This window comes from Scyliorhinus torazame, chromosome 2, assembly GCF_047496885.1.
Source record: "Scyliorhinus torazame isolate Kashiwa2021f chromosome 2, sScyTor2.1, whole genome shotgun sequence".
Taxonomy (NCBI): Eukaryota; Metazoa; Chordata; class Chondrichthyes; order Carcharhiniformes; family Scyliorhinidae; genus Scyliorhinus; species Scyliorhinus torazame.
The window spans coordinates 391,128,116-391,148,739 of NC_092708.1; the positions used below are offsets into that span (position 1 = coordinate 391,128,116).

The window sequence follows — 20,624 nt, forward strand, 5'->3', positions numbered from 1 at the left end:
GTTAAAAGGTTTAATATTGTATTCATACTAAAGTTTTGTTTAAAAATACCAAAGCCCTATTTTTGCATGCAATCACTCCTGGAGTGAATAATTCTTTCCGCACAGTCTTAAACTAAACTAAAATATTGGGGTTTCGGTGCAGTATCCTAGCCAATGTTAGGATCTAGTCTGGGATCGTAATAATAAGGACTCAAAGGGCATGTGTGAGAAATCAAGAATCTAGCGTGTCATGTACCACTCACTCTGAATTAAATGGACTGGACACTATTGGGTAGAGTTTCTGCAGGATTGCACGAGTTCTTCCAAAGCACTTAGTCTAAAACTGATCAAACCATTGCAAAAGTTCAAAGAAATTCAAATGTAAGTTGCATCCAGTTGTAAGAGTCCTTCTGGTTTATTTCCTTTATTCACATTTCTTTTCTTTTATTATTTTTGGTTCATGGACCCATAATCAGGATGTGCTTTTAAGCTGAAGAGTGCTTGCCAGGTGTTCCTAGGTTTGTGTTTTGGAGAGGAGAAAGCAGACTTGTCGGCGCCGAGCAAATCTTCGGAGCTAGTTTTGGAGTTTTGGTTCGATAGGCTAACTGCCAATGAGTGGGTTGACCAGGGACAGTGTCCTGCCTGACAACAGTCAGCGATTGGTTCCTGCCAGGTGTTTTTTTTTCAGAGAAGAGGAAGAGGAGCTGTGTTTTCACCCTCTCTCTGCTGCCGTTGCCTGCTGTCTCCGAGTCTGCAGTGACGATCAATACAAGCTGAAGGAAGAGAAAACACTCAGCTGAAGGCTTAACCTTGAGAGAGAAATTAACTGGAATACATCCACCTGAATCAAAGATCCTTATCCTTTTATTTTCATTATATTCTCTTTACCTCGCAATTACCCTTTTCCCTCTGTGATGTTTGTCTGTGTGTGTGTGTGTGTGTGCAGAGAGTGGGCAGTGGGCATAGTTAGAAAGTGGAGGGAGGGGTTGGCAAAGGGGTATGAAATATTCAGTTACATTTTTCTGTCAGTTTAATTATAATTACTGTTAATAACAAAAGGTTAAATGTGTTTATACTTTACAAACCTTGGGAGACCATGGGCCTCCCAAAAAATCTAATTCCATCTGTGTTGTGATTCCGGGTCAAGTGAGACTGGAGTTGACCCAGAATGTCGTAACACAATGCAAATTGAGTTTCCACGATTTTTTTGCACTAGACTAAAAAAAATTACCCTGGTTACACTACCAGTTCAGGTCAAGTTCTGTTTACAATACCAACTCACCACTTATCTATGTTACAGTTTTTCATATAACTCCAGAGTACAGCCTCAACCATGCTACTCAGTAATTCTTTTCCAGCCGCTGATCATTATCCTGTAATAAAAAATAACCTTCCTACACCTGCTCCAAACTTGTCCTTCACAAGCCTCTTACCCCTCAGCTCCCAGTCAGTCTGTCATCTAACCTATCAGGCAGGAGCATGCAGAGAACAGCCTGCTGTTAATACCGGCACAACATCTGGGAAACCTGGACTTCTGGGTTTCGCAATCAGCGCCATCCCCTTCCATCCCTCGTTGCAAATATCAGGGAAAGAATCGAATCACACAGAAGGAAAAATTAGGTCCATGGTTCTTGTGAAAGAGTTAATCGATTAGTGCCCACTCTCTTGTTATTTCCCAGAGCCCTGTCAATGTTTCAATTATCCAGCCTATTTCATTTTGAAAATTACTGTTGAAAATGCTACCTCCAATTTTACAAGCAATGCATTCCAGGTCACGACAACTCCCTCTGTTAAAAACAGTCTCCTCGCCTCCTGTCTGGTTCCTATACCAATGATCTTCAATCTGTGTCCTCTGGTTAATGATCCTCCTGCCAGTAATTTACTCGACCAAAAGACTTCATAATTCTGAGGTTGGAATTGTGCGCCACAGAAGTTGTTATCCTCAGGATAATCTAACAGCGCAATGATTCCTTGAGTACATGTTTCGACAGGTAGGTGACTGCTGGAAAAGGGCCAGGGAATAATGGGAGAGGCTACAAAGGAGAACTGCGCCAGGTGCCAAGCAGCCCTCTCCCAAGGGGGAAATCGGGATCTCACCACTTAAACCCCATTTCCGTACAATTAATGAGAACCACCCCACATCCAACGGCATCGCGTCATTCAGCGGCCTCCCCAGCAAGTGGTCACGTTGGCGCCGATTAGTACTTCCGAACAATGTCAACCTGGTGGAAGGGCTTCTGTGGGGAGTGAGGAGGTGGTCAGCCATCTTTGCCCACAGGCAAAGAGCCCGGCGATGCTGGACTTGCCACCCCAGTGCTCGGCGGGGGGTGGGGGACCATCCGCAGGGTTGGGCTGCCATGGGAAGGTGGGGAAGGCACGGGGGTGGGGGGGGGGGGGGCAACCGAGGGGCAACCGCTCGTGGCATCACCATGCCAACCCTTGGATCATGTGTACCCGTTCCGGGGGCAACCCTTGTCCCTGCCTTTCTGCCTCACTGAGCACCCATAACCCCAGAGGCTGAGGCCTCTGTCCGTGCGGCTGAAGGCTATTGCTAATAAGGAATTGGCAATCGTGGTTAAGTGAGCACTTCACACATCCCAAGGGGATTCCCGTGGGTGGGCGGGCCATGTCGCATGTGGGAGTCATTGCCTTGCATCCCAATCACACCTTGATGCCGGGACACTGTGCTTGAACACTGGGGGAGGCAACACCACACACACAGCAGACAACATCCGAACACCCGGGAATGGGACTCAGCTCCGGTGAGATGTCCACGGCCGGAGGGTGGGTGAATACCTGGAGAGATGGGCCAAGGGTTCGGGGGTCGTCTGGATTGTGGAATAAGGTGACAGAGGCATTATACTGGTTGTGCAGAAAGGTGTTTATTGCGTTTGACACTTCCGCACCCTCCTGATGGTGCCACCCCCAGCCCCCTCACCCCCTACATATCCCCCATCCCCTCCCCCGGTGCCCTTAATAATCCTTTTACAACAGAAAGATATAAAAATAAAATGGATGTATCAGAAAGCATACACGGAAGAGGAATCTGAGTGTACACCAGAGTGTTATTACTGTAAAAGTGATGTCTTGATGAGAAAATGGAGACCTTTACATATGCAGGCGGATGAAAACTGGGCAGAAGTTCATCAAGTAGTATTGCCGGTAGGGTATAGAAAGGAGGTGTTGCGAGTTGCACATGAGGTATCAGTGGGAGGTCATTTGGGAATAAGGAAAACTCAAGCTAAAATACAAAAACATTTTTATTGGCCTGGACTACATAAAGATGTAGTTACATTTTGTCAATCATGTCACACATGTTAAGTGATAGGGAAACCTTAAGCAGTGATAAAACCAGCGCCCTTAATACCCATTCCAGTATTTGAGGAACCTTTTACAAGGGTCTTAATTGATTGCGTAGGACTGCTTCCTGAAACAAAAAGTGAGAACCAATACCTTTTGACGATAATGGATGTGTCTACTGGGTTTCCAGAGGCCATTCCAGTATGTAATATTACAGCTAAAAAGATTGTGGAGGAGTTACTTAAATTCTTTACTAGATATGGACTACCCACAGAAATACAATCGGATCAAGGATCGAATTTTACCTCAAGGCTATTCTAAGAAGTTATGGATAGCTTAGGAATAAAACAATTTAAATCAACTGCGTACCATCCAGAATCGCAGGGAGCGTTAGAAAGGTGGCATCAGACATTAAAGACAATGTTGAGAGCTTATTGTCAAGATTATCCAGAGGATTGGGATAAAGGAATCCCATTCGTACTGTTTGCAATTAGGATGCACCTAATGAGTCAACCAAATTCAGTCCTTTTGAACTAATTTTTGGTCATGAGGAAGAGGGACACTTAAATTGATTAAGGAAAAATTGGTGAGTGAGAAATCAGAAATTACATTATTGGATTACGTGTCAAATTTTAGGCAACGATTAAATAGAGCAGGTGAATTGGCTAGACAACATTTAAAAGTTGCACTAAATGAAACGGCTAGCGGACAAGAAATCCAATGTTCGTAGTTTTGCCAGTGGAGATAAAGTTTTAGTATTGTTACCAGTGGTAGGCGAACCTTTAAAAGCAAGGTTTTGTGGGCCTTATCAGATTGAAAGGAAATTAAGTGAGGTGAATTATGTGGTAAAAACATCAGATAGAAGGAAGACTCACCGAGTGTGTCATGTGAATATGCTTAAAAGGTACTTTAAAATGGAGGGAGAGAAAAAGGAGGAGGTTTTAATGATTCTAACTCAAAGTGACGAACCAAATCCAAATGACTGTGAATTTGACATACCTCAAATTAAATTGGAAAACAAAGATGTTCTTAAAAATTGGGATAAATTGTTGAGTTATCTTCCAGAGGAAAAACGGACTGACCGAAAGAGTTATTGATATCACGTGGGCAAGTTTGTAGAGGTAAATTGGGAAGTACTAAAATGGCTATACATGATGTAGATGTGGGAAATGCTGTTCCAATCAAACAATATCCATACAGACTTAACCCTTTAAAATTGGCACACGTTAACAAAAAGATTGAGAGAATGCTTAAAAATGGCATAATTGAAGTGGGTTGCAGCCAATGGAGCTCACCCATAGTGATGGTACCTAAACCAGACGGCACCCAACGGTTGTGTGTGGACTATAGAAAGGTGAATGCAGTTACAAGAACGGACTCTTATCCTATCCCACGTTTGGAGGATTGCATTGAGAAAGTGCGACAATCAGCTTTTATTTCCAAACTGGATTTACTTAAAGGTTACTGGCAGGTACCTTTATCCGAAAGGGCGAAGGAGATTTCAGCTTTTGTAACTCCAGATGGTATATGCCAATTCAAAGTTATGCCATTTGACATGAAAAATGCACCAGCCACATTTCAACGGTTAACTAACAAAGTTGTTTCAGGATTACCCAATTGTGCGGTACATATAGACGATCTGGTAATTTTCAGCCAGACATGGAAAGAACATTTAAAGCATCTGATGGAGTTATTCGATCGACTTCAGGAGGCGGGTTTGGTGATAAACCTAGCCAAAAGTGAATTTGGAAAAGCCCAAGTCACTTTCCTTGGCCATACAATTGGACAGGGTCGACTGGTCACACGGGATGCGAAACCAACAGTTATTGGGGAGTTTCCGATACCCTCAAGACGAAGGGAAGTAATGTGATTTCTTGGCATGAGTGGATTTGATTGAACATTTGTGAAAAACCTTTGTAGCTTGATTGCTCCACTAGACTTGCTGAAGAATCGTCGAAAATTTCAGTGGACAGTGGACTTTCAACAGGCATTTGACTGCCTGAAAGCTGTGATAACCAATGCTCCTGTGTTGGAGAATTGCAAGGGACTCTGTGATCAGATTGAACTAAAGTATCTGACTTTAAAGAGAAATGCCGAGGCGTAGAGAAATGGATGGATTGTGCAGAGACCTTCTTGTTCAAAGAGACTGTCAGTCGAGAAGGATTCCAGTTGGAGGAAGAAGAAAAAAAAATGGACCTCATTATACCTGTTTGCATGTGTTGTTTTTTTAAAACGAAAAAGTATATTTATTGTGTGCATTTCTTAAAGGATAGTGAAAAGGTGAAAAATTAAACCATCTTGAAGTTGATGGTTTATTTTTTTTTCTTGGGGGGAGGGGTCATGTGAGAGTATCTTTAAGAAATGGGTGTTTATAAATGGGTGTGTATATAAGTATCTGTAGTGAGAGTACATTTAAGAAATGGGTGTTTATTATTGCAGTGATGTCAGAGAGTGGGTGGAGCTGGACAGTCTGGCAGCGTTTTACTTTCACTTTCGGCTTTCTGCTGCAGGGTGGGTTTGGTTTCAGTTTAGTTTTGCAGAAGCTGCAATCACAGCAGGAGGTGTGAATCTCTGCAAGCTTATGAGTGTCCATTTGCTGATTTCAACGTGGTAACTGTTCTCAGTAGGGAAGTTAAGCCTGATGTCTTTCTGTTAAAAGGTCTTACGGATGTTAAAAGGAAAGTGAGAATTACTTAGTGTTGTATTCTTTGGGGGTTGTGTTTGAATTGATGGTTACTAAGATGTTCACTGTATGTTTCAAAAGGTTAACTTGAGTTCAGAGAATAAACATTGTTTTGCTTTAAAATCTACTTTTCCCTTTCTGCTGCCCCACACCTGTAGAGTGGGCCGTGTGCTCCCCATACAACAATCTAGGTCAAGTTGTGGGTCAGGTGACCTCCATGATACACTTTGGGGTTCTCTAAACCCTGGCCCATAACAAAACAACTAAGATTCAAGGGTCGATTTTCGGGATACCACTCCACAATCCATAAATGTGCAGTAAAACTGGCCATCTGGAAAGGAGTTTTAACCTTGCTAAGAGTGCATATTAATTTTAAAAGTGACCCAGAAGCACTCAGATTGTTAAATTCCTTCTACTCGGCCGTGACCCGGGAGCATTCGGAGAGTTGGAGGTAGAAAAAGAAAAAAGTCTTTTCGGCCAGAGGGTCACTGTTGTGCCGGTCGATTTGCATAATCGTTGGGCTCAGAAAAAAATAATCTCCTGGAAAGGGAAAACCGGGAGATAAGGTGGCAGGCGGAAAAAAGATGAGTTATTATCGAGCTGGGGAGTTTTCCAGCTGCGCACAATTGCACATGGCGGACTGCAGCGTCGGATCCTCACACTCAGAGACAGAGAGAGACTTGCTTTTGGGAATTAACGTTATAGTAACCAGGATTAAGGGAAATTACAGCTGAAATATTCTGTTTTTAAAACAGATTGGTGTTTGGTCTAACCAAGAAAAGAATTGTTGATTAAAAATAAAAAAGAAATAATACAAACTAAGTTGGAAAAAGAAATTAGAGGGGAGGGAAAGTTAAAGAAAGTACTGCAACTTAAAACAGGTAACTACGATGGAGGGGAAAGGTGGCGCCATGGAACCATTTGATGAGATTGCGGAATCATGGAATTCCCATGAATAGAGCTTCCAGTACTACCTTGCTGCAAGCACAATACCAAGTCAAGTAAAAGTTGAATGTACTAGGATGGAAAACCTTCACCCTATTACAAAGTCTTGTCAGTCCTGCTAAGCCTGGGACGAGGAATTGACTAACAGCCTCGAAGAACACTTCTCACCCAAACCATTAATCATAGCAGAGAGATTCAGATTTCATCGACGAAGCCAAGGAGAGGGTGAAAATATTCCACAATTTTTAGCAGTACTACGGAGACTAGCAAAGAATTGTGAGTTTTGAGCAACCCTTGAGGACACATTGCGAGACAGATTTGTGGTAGATTGAGAAAAGAGACAATCCAGAGATGATTGCTGACAGAAAGCACACTAACACTCAAACTTGCTGTTGAAATAGTGTCTATGGAGTTGGCAGCTAAAGAAGCTTCCCAAATTGCAGCTGACGCCAAATAACCAAAATGAATACTGAGAAAATAAGATCTCTCAACACGCAAGCATGCCATAGGTGTGCCCAGGTGGGGCATTCTCCACAGGGATATTGGCTTGGAGAAAACAAATGTCGTACTTGTGGTATGAAAGATCACATAACAAAGGCGTTCTGGGCCAGACCCAATTCTCAAACCTCGAAGATGGGTAAAAACAAGAATGCGCCCAAATCCACAAAAAGTGTCTACAGTGTGACTGAAGACAGTGAAAATTCCCAGGAAGACACGGTGTCTAGTGGGATCAAGGAACTCAAGCTCAGTGTACTATCAATGTAAGATGGTTCACAGAGATTTGGGGTCTATCCAAAACCGCATGATAACAAAATTAACATGGAAGTAGATATGGGAGCCACTATATCGCTCATCTCTGAAAATTTATCTCAACAAAATCTCAAGAATGTACCATTAAAATCATCTGATATTATCTTGAGAACTTACACAGAAGAGGTGGTTCCAGTGAAGCTTGCAAGTTTGAAAGATTGTCAATACGTTTGGAAAAAGGAAATTTTCCACCACTTTTCGGAAGAGCGTGGTTGAACAAATTCAAACTAAATTGGCAATCGGGGAACCAATTGGTTGATGGAAAGAAAACATTACAGAAACTCTTAGAAAAGTACAAGAAAATATTTGAAAACACGATAGGGGAAATGACTGGAGTCAAAGCACGACTTAAGGTAAAACCTGATAGAACCTCCAAATGCTTAAAGGCACGAACTGTGCCATATGCTGCCAAGCCAGATGGTGGTTTCTTTGTACACCGTCTTCACAGCAAGCTTGCAGATTAAAGTCTTTGGTTTACAGTCTGTAATGATCTTCTTTGTAGATTCATTCATGCAGGTCCTCTGTAGTTTAGAAATGCTTTACGTAGAAACAAAGCCTGCTCCACCATTCATTATTGTTCTGGGCCAGGGCTTAGAGTAGAGAGTATCCAAAGTGTATTATGAAGTCCACCTGACCTACAACCTTTATGTTGAATTTGGCTACGATGAGCACAAGAGCCTTCGCGTCAGGTATGATTCATCAGACTTCCTAGACACCTTAATCAAAACAAGCTTTCTTCTAAGAACTTAGTTAACATTTACATATGTATAAACAAACAGCAAGAATTTTTATCAATTACAAACATAAAGATACCCCACAGCTACATTAATCGAGGTATTTCAGAATTCCCCCTTAACTGTTCCAATTCAAAAACAAAATCCAATAATCCAAAAACGCCTTTTCAAGGGCATGGCCCAGCACTCTGCATTCTCATTTGAATGAGACTCGACTTCCCTGAGATTCTGGTCCCGGCTCACCAACAGATTTAACTGCTTCCGGAAAGCAAACTATATCTTTTAAGGTACCAAAGCAGGTAGCTATAATCAATGTGTTTTTTTACTGGAACAACTCTTTTAAATGGAAACATTGAAAGACCTAGGAAACAAAACATGTCTATCTCCTTCCGAGTCCACAGCAGTCAAACTGAAAAAACCCTCACAGCCACAGCTAAGCTCCACTCAAAAAATGACTTCATTGAAGCCATGTGATAAGACAAAAACCTTTCTTACAGGGACACTCCCATGACATTATCAACATGTCTTATTATCCAACTCAATAGCCTAATCCCACCTACCCCCATATCCTTTGATCCCATTGCTATATCTAACTGCTTCTTGGAAATATGTAATATTTTGGCCTTAACTACTTCCTGTGGTAGCGAATTGCACAGGTCAACCACTCTCTGTGTGAAGAAATTTCTCCTTATCTCTGTCCTAAATGGTCTACCCGGTATCCTCAGAGTGTGACCCCTGGTTCTGGACAAACACCTGCCATTGGCAACATCCTTCCTGCATCTACCCCATTAACTCTCAGCTATTCCTGAAGAGATGCATTACTTCTCATCAAACTGTGCTTTCAGTTCAAGCTTTGTGTTCAGGCATCTGGAGACTCAGAGAGAGAGAGAGCCGTCACAGCAGCGTTCTGGAGAGGGTTAGTAGCTGGATCCCTTCTCACCATGCTGCCAGAATGGAAACTGAAACCAAACTGAAAACCCGGGACTCTGAAAAGCATCCCAGACTTTCGGTGAATGTGAACCTGAGCTCTCCGTGGACGACATGATGTACAGGTTACTGTTTTATGTTGTGGACATGGAAATTGAGTCCATCATAGGAGTGAATGCATGTGAATCCCTGAACTTAGTTGAGTGACTGTATATCCCAGAAGACGGGTGGCCAGTTGAATACTAAAGATCCCGACAAGATATCAGAGTGCGGTCATTTGATGAAGATTCTGAAGAAATCCAGGCGGCGGACGACAGATCAGACAAAGAGACGGAAGAGCCAAAGAGCATTCCGCAATTCTGGTTAACGGTCTTCAAGAATGTCCATGTGCTCCGTGACATGATACAGGAGCATGATGAGCCTTAAAGCATCTGCAAGATGTGATTGTTAAACATTCAGAGCTTGAGAACCCGAGGAGCTTCACTCTGGAATTTAAGTTCGAGCTCAATGAGTATTCACAAGCAAGGTGATGACGAAAGTGTACCAGATGGATTTGCGGCCTGACAAGCTTGAATCTTCATTCTTTGATGAACTAGAGATTATAGGGTGCACAGGCTGTAAGATTGACTGGAAGAAGGGCAAAAATGGCACGCTGAAAACAGTTAAAACTAAGCCGAAGCACAAAGGTCGAAGCACCTGCAGAACAGTTACAAAAACTACACCAAATGAATCGTTCTTTAATTTCTTCAGTCTTCCTGAAGTGCCACAGCGTGAAATGTGAAGCAAAACTTGCGCAGCAAAACGCGATGCTGACTTTGAACTTGGCTGCCTCCTGCCTGAACATATAATGCTGTGTGCACTGTTGTATTTTACAGGAGAAATTATGCTGAGTGCTATGAAGATAAATATGATGAATTTGGAGATGATACGGTTTCCTCCCACAGTCCAAAGATGTGCATGGTAGGTGGATTGGCCGTGCTAAATTGCCTCTTAGTGTTCAAAGAGGTTGGGTGGGGTTATTCGGTTGTGGAGGGGGTGGAGGTGTGGGCTTGGGTAGGGTGCTCTTTGCAGGGGCTAGTGCAGACTCGATGGGGCGAATAGCCTATTTCTGCACCGTAAATTTCATGGTCCCTCATCTTATCAGCTCATAATTATTTAAATTTTTTTTTTAAAATTCCAATGAAGGGGCAATTTAGCGTGGCCAATCCACCTACCCTGCACATCTTTGGGTTGTGGGGGTGAAACACGCAAACACGGGAAGAATATGCAAACTCCACATGGACAGTGACCCGGGGCCGGGATCGAACCTGGGACCTCGGCTCCGTGCATCAGTAATGCCGATGCTCTGTCACGTTTACCAATGTGGGACAAAGCTGAATCACAGGAGAACTATGTGCATTTTTCCCAGGTGGGCGGTGTATCTATTATTACATCTCAAGTGCAAAGAGGTCAGATCCAGTGATGGGAAAGGTCATGGACATGGACAAAGGGGCAGCACGGTGGCACACTTGGCTAGCACTGTGGCTTCACAGCGCCAGGGTCCCAGGTTCGATTCCCCACTGGGTCACGGTCTGTGCGGAGTCTGCACGTTCTCCCCGTGTCTGTGTGGGTTTCCTCCGGGTGCTCCGGTTTCCTCCCACAGTCCAAAGATGTGCAGGTTAGGTGGATTGGCCATGATAAATTGCCCTTAGTGTCCAAAAAGGTAAGGAGGGGTTATTGGGTTATGGGGATAGGGTGGAAGTGAGGGCTTAAGTGGGTTGGTGCAGACTCAATGGGCCGAATGCCCTCCTTCTGCACTGTGTGTTCTAAGTATCTCTGTAAAGGTATACCATTGGATAAACAGAGGAGAAATCCGGAATTCAAGCCGTACCGAACAGGTGAACTTGGATTTACGGTTCGGAACAGAGTACTTTTATGGTGGATCCGAGTCATCATTCCTCCATGCTTGCTGAGTCGTATATCAGCACCACAAAGGACATCCAGGAATCATACGGATGAAAAAGCTCGCAAGGAGTAGGTCAATGTCAGCCTTGTGTCAGGGTATGAAATATCCGCCCCATCAACCACTTCCTCCTTGCGATTGGCCAAAGCAACCACAGCAAAGAGCACATATCGATTTCGAGGGACCAATCGGAGGCTATATGTCTCCTGTCCTGGTCGCTACACATTCCAAATGGCCCAGAATGATGAGAATGAAATTGACAACTGCAGAAAAGACAATTGAACGACTGGGCAAAGTATCTGTTTGGTTTGGCAAACGGGAAAAACTAGTTCGTGATAATGGGACTCAGTTCATGTCAAAGGAATTTGTGAACTTCCTCAGGAACAATGGCATACAGCATATATAAACTCCGACTTATCAGCCTTCCACAAACGGATTGGTGGAGAGGTTGGTTCAGTTATTGAAGAATGCCATCAAAGCACCAAAGGACAAAGGACCATTAGCTAAGAGAGTGAACAAGTTTCTCATTTCCTATTGCAACGCTGCCCATCCGACAACCCAAAATTCACCCGCAATATTGTTTTTCAAACAGAAGTTGAGAATCAAGTTTGCTTTGCTCTAACCGCCTGACACTTCTACCATTGGATGGATTGGATGGATTTGTTTATTGTCACGTGTACCGAGGTATTTTTCTGCGAGCAGTTCAAACAGATCATTGAGTACATGAAAGGAAAATAACATAAAAAGAAAATACATAATAGGGCAACACAAGCTACACATTGGCGAGCGACAACAACAAAACCAAATTACTCGCCATGAACTGACATCGAAACCAAGAGGTTTGGGGCAAGGAGAAAGAGTTTTAACAAGAAAATACTCTCCACGTGAGAAGTGAGTTCCTGCCGCAATGCGCGCAAAGATATTTTTTATACGGTGCAAACCGATGACGAGAGAGTTTGGAGGAGACACACTGATCAAATCCTCGCTTCACAAAGAGAATTTGCAGAGTCGGTATCTGAAAGGCCAACATCAGACATTCAAGGTTGGCAAATCCCTGGACCTGTGATTATGACGGAGTCGAATACAGATTCTACACCAGTTGAACCAACAGCATCTGTAGAAGCTGAAGAAGAACCAACTTTATCAGATGATGTGCCTGAGCCAAGTGGTGAACGGACTAGCGAGAGTGTGAAAGCAAAGATTCCTGAATGACGGATTCTGCCTAAGTGGAACCAACTTCCACCTAATGGACCCATACTGATGTGTATATATATATAACATTGTATAATAATAATACGCGGTTAAATACTCACTATCCACCATGAGTAAAAGTTTAAGTTAATATTTGCTGTCACACTACAGGAGTAAAGGGGGAGGGATGTAATGTACTGTAACCAATAACCTCTGTGTAATGTGTCACATGATTATGTGGTGACATCATCAGAAGCACTTGGGAGATTTCCCTCTCTTCCATCTTAGACTGTGAGCAACAACACCTCTGTAAATAAACTCTGACAACTGGTTATGTGACCGACGGTGTGGGGACCTGGTTATCCATTGTCTCTACTGTGAGTAAATGCCAGACATCTTAAAACGTAACAGAACCCAAGAGTGGCCAATCCTCCTCCTACCTGCACGAACCAAACCTAACCTAACCCAGCCGTAACTCTCACTCTGTGTGGTGTTAAACTGCTCCTTACCCTAAACCAAAGCTAACTCACTACGAACCCTAAAGATACCGCTAAACCTAGCTTATGTTAATTTATCCTAACCCTTACTTTAATTTAAACCTTAACTCTAACCTGGGGAGATCTGTGTGGAATTCTGGAGTGAAGGAGTTAAGAGGCTGAAATTTTAGAAAAAATAAAGGCAGAAAGGAATTAAAATCAGAAGGCTGGATTCTCCGCAGCCCGACGCCAAAATCATGTCCGGCTCCGGGGCGGAGAATTCATTTTGACGTTGTAATCGGGCCCGGCGCCGGTTCGAGCGATTCTCTGGGCACCGAATGTCGGCATCACCGTGGTGTACGCCCTGCCGCGGGGGGGGGGGGGGGGCATTGCAAGAGGCCTGCTCAGCAATCCTCCGCCTCCGACCGGCCGAGTTCCCGATGACGTGGAACTGACCTGCTATTGCCGGTTGGGATGCTCGCGTGGCGGCTGCGGATCCGTGGCCGCCCTGGCAAGGGCGGACCGATCGGAGACCAGGGAGGGCCTTGTAGGCGGCCGGGGAGCGATTGTGCGGGGTTTGAGGGTCGGGTGCACGGCCGATCGGGGGGGGGGGGGGGGTCTCTTTTTGAGGTCCGGCTCCGCGGTCTGATTCCGCCATGGAGCACGGCACGGCCGCTGGAGGCCGCCCCCGTGCGCATGCGCGACCTCTGACCCGGAAGTGCGGGGCCCATATCCGCATCAAAAGCTGCGAGATTTACTCTGGGTCCCTGCTCGCCCCCTGCAGGGCTCAGAATACGTGTCCCTTCAATCCAGGAATTTCAGGAGGAAAACTCCACCGTTTTGACGCTGGCGTGGGGGACGCAGTCCCAATAATGGAGAATCCAGCCCAGAACCTTCCAACTTGGTCGGTGTGTCATTTAATGAGAACATTTTTTAGTATTTTTGATACGAACGCTGCATTACACTGTCTGTACAAACTACATTTTCACAGCAGTTAATAAATTGAACCTGACCTCATTCTGCAAATATCACCAAGCAGTTATGAAACCCTAAGGGTTATGAGATCAAATGTTACAGGGTGGTGTCAGAGGTTAAACAAAACGGAGGGTTGAGGAAAAGGAATGGCCTGTCATTTAAACCCTACTCAGTCCTCCATTTCGAGTGCTCAATAACATGTTGTCATCCACTGCTAAACTAATAAGTTGAAATTAATGTAATTATATTACTGAGTCACATGCTGTGCTATTTACTTTGGGCTCTGCAAAATAGAACTGGAAAATAAACACTCGTAAATTTAAATTACTCTCAGTGAACTGAGAATTGACGCCCTCTTGTGACAAGACAAAGTACTGATGTCGGATGTTTCTGGAAAGTTCCCAATCTGCCAACGCCTCCATTGAAAAAAAAATTATCCTTGTTTTCAAATCCCTCTGCGGCCTTACCCCTCCCTATCTCTTACATCTCCTCCAGCCCCAGAACCCCTTTAGGATTCAGTCATTCGTCTAATTTTGATTTCTTGCCCACCCCAATTTTTGGGCAGCACGGTAGCACAGTGGTTAGCACTGTGGCTTCACAGCTCCAGGGTCCCAGGTTCGATTCCCGGTTTGGGTCACTGTCTGTGCGGAGTCTGCACGTTCTCCCCGTGTCTGCGTGGGTTTCCTCCGGGTGCTCCGGTTTCCTCCCACAAGTCCCGAAAGACATGCTTGTTAGGTGAATTGGACATTCTGAACTCTCCCTCATTGGACCCGAAAAGGCGCCAGAGTAATAATAATAATATAATCTTTATTATTGTCAGAAATAGGCTTACATTAACACTGCAATGAAGTTACTGTGAAAATCCCCTAGTCACCACACTCCGGCACCTGTTCGGGTACACAGAGGGAGAATTCAGAATGTTCAATTCACCTAGTGTGGCGACTAGGGGCTTTTCACAGTAACTTCATTAATGTGTTAATGTAAGCCTATTTCTGACAATAAAGATTATTATTATTAATTGTTTTTCATTGTGGCCAACTCCAGGCTTCTGACTAAGCCTTTCTGTCTGTCACCCTCTCTCCCCTCCTTTAAGATACTCCTGAAAACTCTTTTCACCAATTAAGGGGCAATTTAGCGTGGCCAATCCACCTACCCTGCACATCTTTGGGTTGTGAGGGTGAGGCCCATGCAGACACGGGGAGAATGTGCAAACTCCACACGGACAGTGGCCCGGGGCCGGGATCGAACCTGGGTCCTCGGCGCTGTAAGGCAGCAGTGCTAACCACTGTGCCACCATGACGCCCCGTCCACAAAAAACTTTTAGTCAGCTGTCCTCATATCATCTACGTGGCCCAATGACAAATTATGTCTAATAATTGCTCCTGTGAAACACTTTTTGATATTTTACCACATAAATGTTGCAAAATAAATGCAGGTTTTGCTGTATTTAGACCTTGCAGCCTGGTGAGTAATTCATCACCTTGCTACCCCTGCCAGGAACTGGCTTTGGAGATTCAGGAGTGCCCTGGACATGCCTAATTTTCCAATCATCAATGAACTTTCCTGAAAAGCATGCCCAGCCCAAAAACAGGAGACTGCTTGTGGTGATATGTATTAGGGGTCATGTGGGACTGTGAAGCTGTGATGCTATTGGCTAACAGATCCCAGGTCCTGGTTGGCTGCCGACTCCTGGCTCCGCCCTGAAGGCGGATATTAGGGGTCATGTGGGACTGTGAAGCTGTGATGCTATTGGCTAACAAATCCCAGGTCCTGGTTGGCTGCTGACTCCTGGCTCCGCCCTGAAGGCGGAGTATAAGAACCCGAGCTTCTCCCTGCCGCTTCATTCTGTTGCTGAGCTGCTGGGGACAAGTCTCGCTTAATAAAGCCTCATCGACTTCATCACTTATTGTCTCTCTCGTAAGTCATTGCACGCTACACTGCTGAACTCGCTCCCGCTGGGATTGCAAGTTGCAAATGACCCAGCATAGGTGCGGCATCAACTTGGCCTTGATTGTTGCTCAGGATGATTTGTATCAGGTACCAGGTGAGTTGACACTGATTTCTTACATCGATAAATGTATCCCAGCTTCTCAACTGTTCGCTTCTCGAGCCGCCCAGTTTTGTTATAAAATTCCCATCTACACCTGATAACACACCACAGGTATTTGTTCTGTATAAAAAAAGAGTTACACATTATTTTTGAGTTTAATTAGCATGGAACTTGTTGCTGTTGCTGAGCAACAATTCTTTCAAGGTACAGATGAATCTTTGTCAAGCCTATGTGCACTGTCTCTGATATCCAGAGTCTTCTATGTCTCCGATACCCAGAGTGCTCACTGTCTCTGATACCCAGAGTCCTCACTGTCTCTGATATCCAGAGTCTTCTATGTCTCCGATACCCAGAGTGCTCACTGTCTCTGATACCCAGAGTCCTCACTGTCTCTGATATCCAGAGTCTTCTATGTCTCCGATACCCAGAGTGCTCACTGTCTCTGATACCCAGAGTCCTCTCTGTCTCTGATATCCAGAGTCTTCTATGTCTCTGATACCCAGAGTGCTCACTATCTCTGATACCCAGAGTCCTCACTGTCTCTGATATCCAGAGTCTTCTATGTCTCCGATACCCAGAGTGCTCACTGTCTCTGATACCCAGAGTCCTCACTGTCTCTGATACCCAGAGTCCTCACTGTCTCTGATATCCAGAGTCTTCTATGTCTCTGATACCCAGAGTGCTCACTGTCTCTGATACCCAGAGTGCTCACTGTCTCTGATACCCAGAGTGCTCACTGTCTCTGATACCCAGAGTGCTCACTGTCTCTGATACCCAGAGTGCTCACTGTCTCTGATACCCAGAGTGCTCACTGTCTCTGATACCCAGAGTGCTCACTGTCTCTGATACCCAGAGTGCTCACTGTCTCTGATACCCAGAGTGCTCACTGTCTCTGATATCATGAGTCTTCTATGTCGCCGATACCCAGAGTGCTCACTGTCTCTGATACCCAGAGTGCTCACTGTCTCTGATACCCAGAGTGCTCACTGTCTCTGATACCCAGAGTGCTCACTGTCTCTGATACCCAGAGTGCTCACTGTCTCTGATACCCAGAGTGCTCACTGTCTCTGATACCCAGAGTGCTCACTGTCTCTGATACCCAGAGTGCTCACTGTCTCTGATACCCAGAGTGCTCACTGTCTCTGATACCCAGAGTGCTCACTGTCTCTGATATCATGAGTCTTCTATGTCGCCGATACCCAGAGTGCTCACTGTCTCTGATACCCAGAGTGCTCACTGTCTCTGATACCCAGAGTGCTCACTGTCTCCGATACCCAGAGTGCTCACTGTCTCCGATACCCAGAGTGCTCACTGTCTCCGATACCCAGAGTGCTCACTGTCTCCGATATCCAGAGTCTTCTATGTCTCTGATACCCAGAGTGCTCACTGTCTCTGATACCCAGAGTCCTCACTGTCTCTGATATCCAGAGTCTTCTATGTCTCCGATACACAGAGTGCTCACTGTCTCTGATACCCAGAGTCCTCACTGTCTCTGATATCCAGAGTGCTCACTGTCTCCGATACCCAGAGTGCTCACTGTCTCCGATACCAGGAGTGCTCACTGTCTCCGATACCCAGGGTCCTCCCTGTCTCCGATACCCAGGGCCCTCCCTGTCTCCGATACCCAGGGCCCTCCCTGTCTCCGATACCCAGGGCCCTCCCTGTCTCCGATACCCAGGGCCCTCCCTGTCTCCGATACCCAGGGCCCTCCCTGTCTCCGATACCCAGGGCCCTCCCTGTCTCCGATACCCAGGGCCCTCCCTGTCTCCGATACCCAGGGCCCTCCCTGTCTCCGATACCCAGGGCCCTCCCTGTCTCCGATACCCAGGGCCCTCCCTGTCTCCGATACCCAGGGCCCTCCCTGTCTCCGATACCCAGGGCCCTCCCTGTCTCCGATACCCAGGGCCCTCCCTGTCTCCGATACCCAGGGCCCTCGCTGTCTCCGATACCCAGGGCCCTCGCTGTCTCCGATACCCAGGGCCCTCGCTGTCTCCGATACCCAGGGCTCTCCCTGTCTCCGATACCCAGGGCCCTCCCTGTCTCCGATACCCAGGGCCCTCCCTGTCTCCGATACCCAGGGCCCTCCCTGTCTCCGATACCCAGGGCCCTCCCTGTCTCCGATACCCAGGGCCCTCCCTGTCTCCGATACCCAGGGCCCTCCCTGTCTCCGATACCCAGGGCCCTCCCTGTCTCCGATACCCAGGGCCCTCCCTGTCTCCGATACCCAGGGCCCTCCCTGTCTCCGATACCCAGGGCCCTCCCTGTCTCCGATACCCAGGGCCCTCCCTGTCTCCGATACCCAGGGCCCTCCCTGTCTCCGATACCCAGGGCCCTCCCTGTCTCCGATACCCAGGGCCCTCCCTGTCTCCGATACCCAGGGCCCTCCCTGTCTCCGATACCCAGGGCCCTCCCTGTCTCCGATACCCAGGGCCCTCCCTGTCTCCGATACCCAGGGCCCTCCCTGTCTCCGATACCCAGGGCCCTCCCTGTCTCCGATACCCAGGGCCCTCCCTGTCTCCGATACCCAGGGCCCTCCCTGTCTCCGATACCCAGGGCCCTCCCTGTCTCCGATACCCAGGGCCCTCCCTGTCTCCGATACCCAGGGCCCTCCCTGTCTCCGATACCCAGAGCGTTCCCTGTCTCCGATACCCAGAGCGTTCCCTGTCTCCGATACCCAGAGCGTTCCCTGTCTCCGATACCCAGGGCCCTCGCTGTCTCCGATACCCAGGGCCCTCGCTGTCTCCGATACCCAGGGCCCTCGCTGTCTCCGATACCCAGGGCCCTCGCTGTCTCCGATACCCAGGGCCCTCCCTGTCTCCGATACCCAGGGCCCTCCCTGTCTCCGATACCCAGGGCCCTCCCTGTCTCCGATACCCAGGGCCCTCCCTGTCTCCGATACCCAGAGCGTTCCCTGTCTCCGATACCCAGGGCCCTCGCTGTCTCCGATACCCAGGGCCCTCGCTGTCTCCGATACCCAGGGCCCTCGCTGTCTCCGATACCCAGGGCCCTCGCTGTCTCCGATACCCAGGGCCCGCCCTGTCTCCGATACCCAGGGCCCTCGCTGTCTCCGATACCCAGAGTGCTCACTGTCTCCGATACCCATCCCTGTCTCCGATACCCAGGGCCCTCGCTGTCTCCGATACCCAGGGCCCTCCCTGTCTCCGATACCCAGGGCCCTCCCTGTCTCCGATACCCAGAGCGTTCCCTGTCTCCGATACCCAGAGCGTTCCCTGTCTCCGATACCCAGAGCGTTCCCTGTCTCCGATACCCAGAGCGTTCCCTGTCTCCGATACCCAGAGCGTTCCCTGTCTCCGATACCCAGAGCGTTCCCTGTCTCCGATACCCAGGGTCCTCCCTGTCTCCGATACCCAGGGCCCTCCCTGTCTCCGATACCCAGGGCCCTCCCTGTCTCCGATACCCAGGGCCCTCCCTGTCTCCGATACCCAGGGCCCTCCCTGTCTCCGATACCCAGGGCCCTCCCTGTCTCCGATACCCAGGGCCCTCCCTGTCTCCGATACCCAGGGCCCTCCCTGTCTCCGATACCCAGGGCCCTCGCTGTCTCCGATACCCAGGGCCCTCGCTGTCTCCGATACCCAGGGCCCTCGCTGTCTCCGATACCCAGGGCCCTCGCTGTCTCCGATACCCAGGGCCCTCGCTGTCTCCGATACCCAGGGCCCTCGCTGTCTCCGATACCCAGGGCCCTCGCTGTCTCCGATACCCAGGGCCCTCGCTGTCTCCGATACCCAGGGCCCTCCCTGTCTCCGATACCCAGGGCCCTCCCTGTCTCCGATACCCAGGGCGTTCCCTGTCTCCGATACCCAGGGCGCTCACTGTCTCCGATACCCAGGGCCCTCCCTGTCTCCGATACCCAGGGCCCTCCCTGTCTCCGATACCCAGGGCCCTCCCTGTCTCCGATACCCAGGGCCCTCCCTGTCTCCGATACCCAGGGCCCTCCCTGTCTCCGATACCCAGGGCCCTCCCTGTCTCCGATACCCAGGGCCCTCCCTGTCTCCGATACCCAGGGCCCTCCCTGTCTCCGATACCCAGGGCCCTCCCTGTCTCCGATACCCAGGGCCCTCCCTGTCTCCGATACCCAGGGCCCTCCCTGTCTCCGATACCCAGGGCCCTCCCTGTCTCCGATACCCAGAGCGTTCCCTGTCTCCGATACCCAGAGCGTTCCCTGTCTCCGATACCCAGAGCGTTCCCTGTCTCCGATACCCAGGGCCCTCGCTGTCTCCGATACCCAGGGCCCTCGCTGTCTCCGATACCCAGGGCCCTCGCTGTCTCCGATACCCAGGGCCCTCGCTGTCTCCGATACCCAGGGCCCTCCCTGTCTCCGATACCCAGGGCCCTCCCTGTCTCCGATACCCAGGGCCCTCCCTGTCTCCGATACCCAGGGCCCTCCCTGTCTCCGATACCCAGAGCGTTCCCTGTCTCCGATACCCAGGGCCCTCGCTGTCTCCGATACCCAGGGCCCTCGCTGTCTCCGATACCCAGGGCCCTCGCTGTCTCCGATACCCAGGGCCCTCGCTGTCTCCGATACCCAGGGCCCGCCCTGTCTCCGATACCCAGGGCCCTCGCTGTCTCCGATACCCAGAGTGCTCACTGTCTC

The 20,624-nt window shown here is 48.0% G+C and overlaps 1 long non-coding RNA gene across 1 annotated transcript; it reads right to left on the reverse strand.

Moving 5' to 3' along the window:
* Positions 1-375: 375 nt before the first annotated feature.
* On the reverse strand, positions 376-13,580 carry LOC140407933 (uncharacterized). The gene is made up of 2 exons (XR_011939903.1): positions 13,444-13,580; positions 376-752 (listed from the first exon to the last, which is right to left on the reverse strand). It is a non-coding gene; the product is annotated as an uncharacterized lncRNA (long non-coding RNA).
* Positions 13,581-20,624: the final 7,044 nt, after the last annotated feature.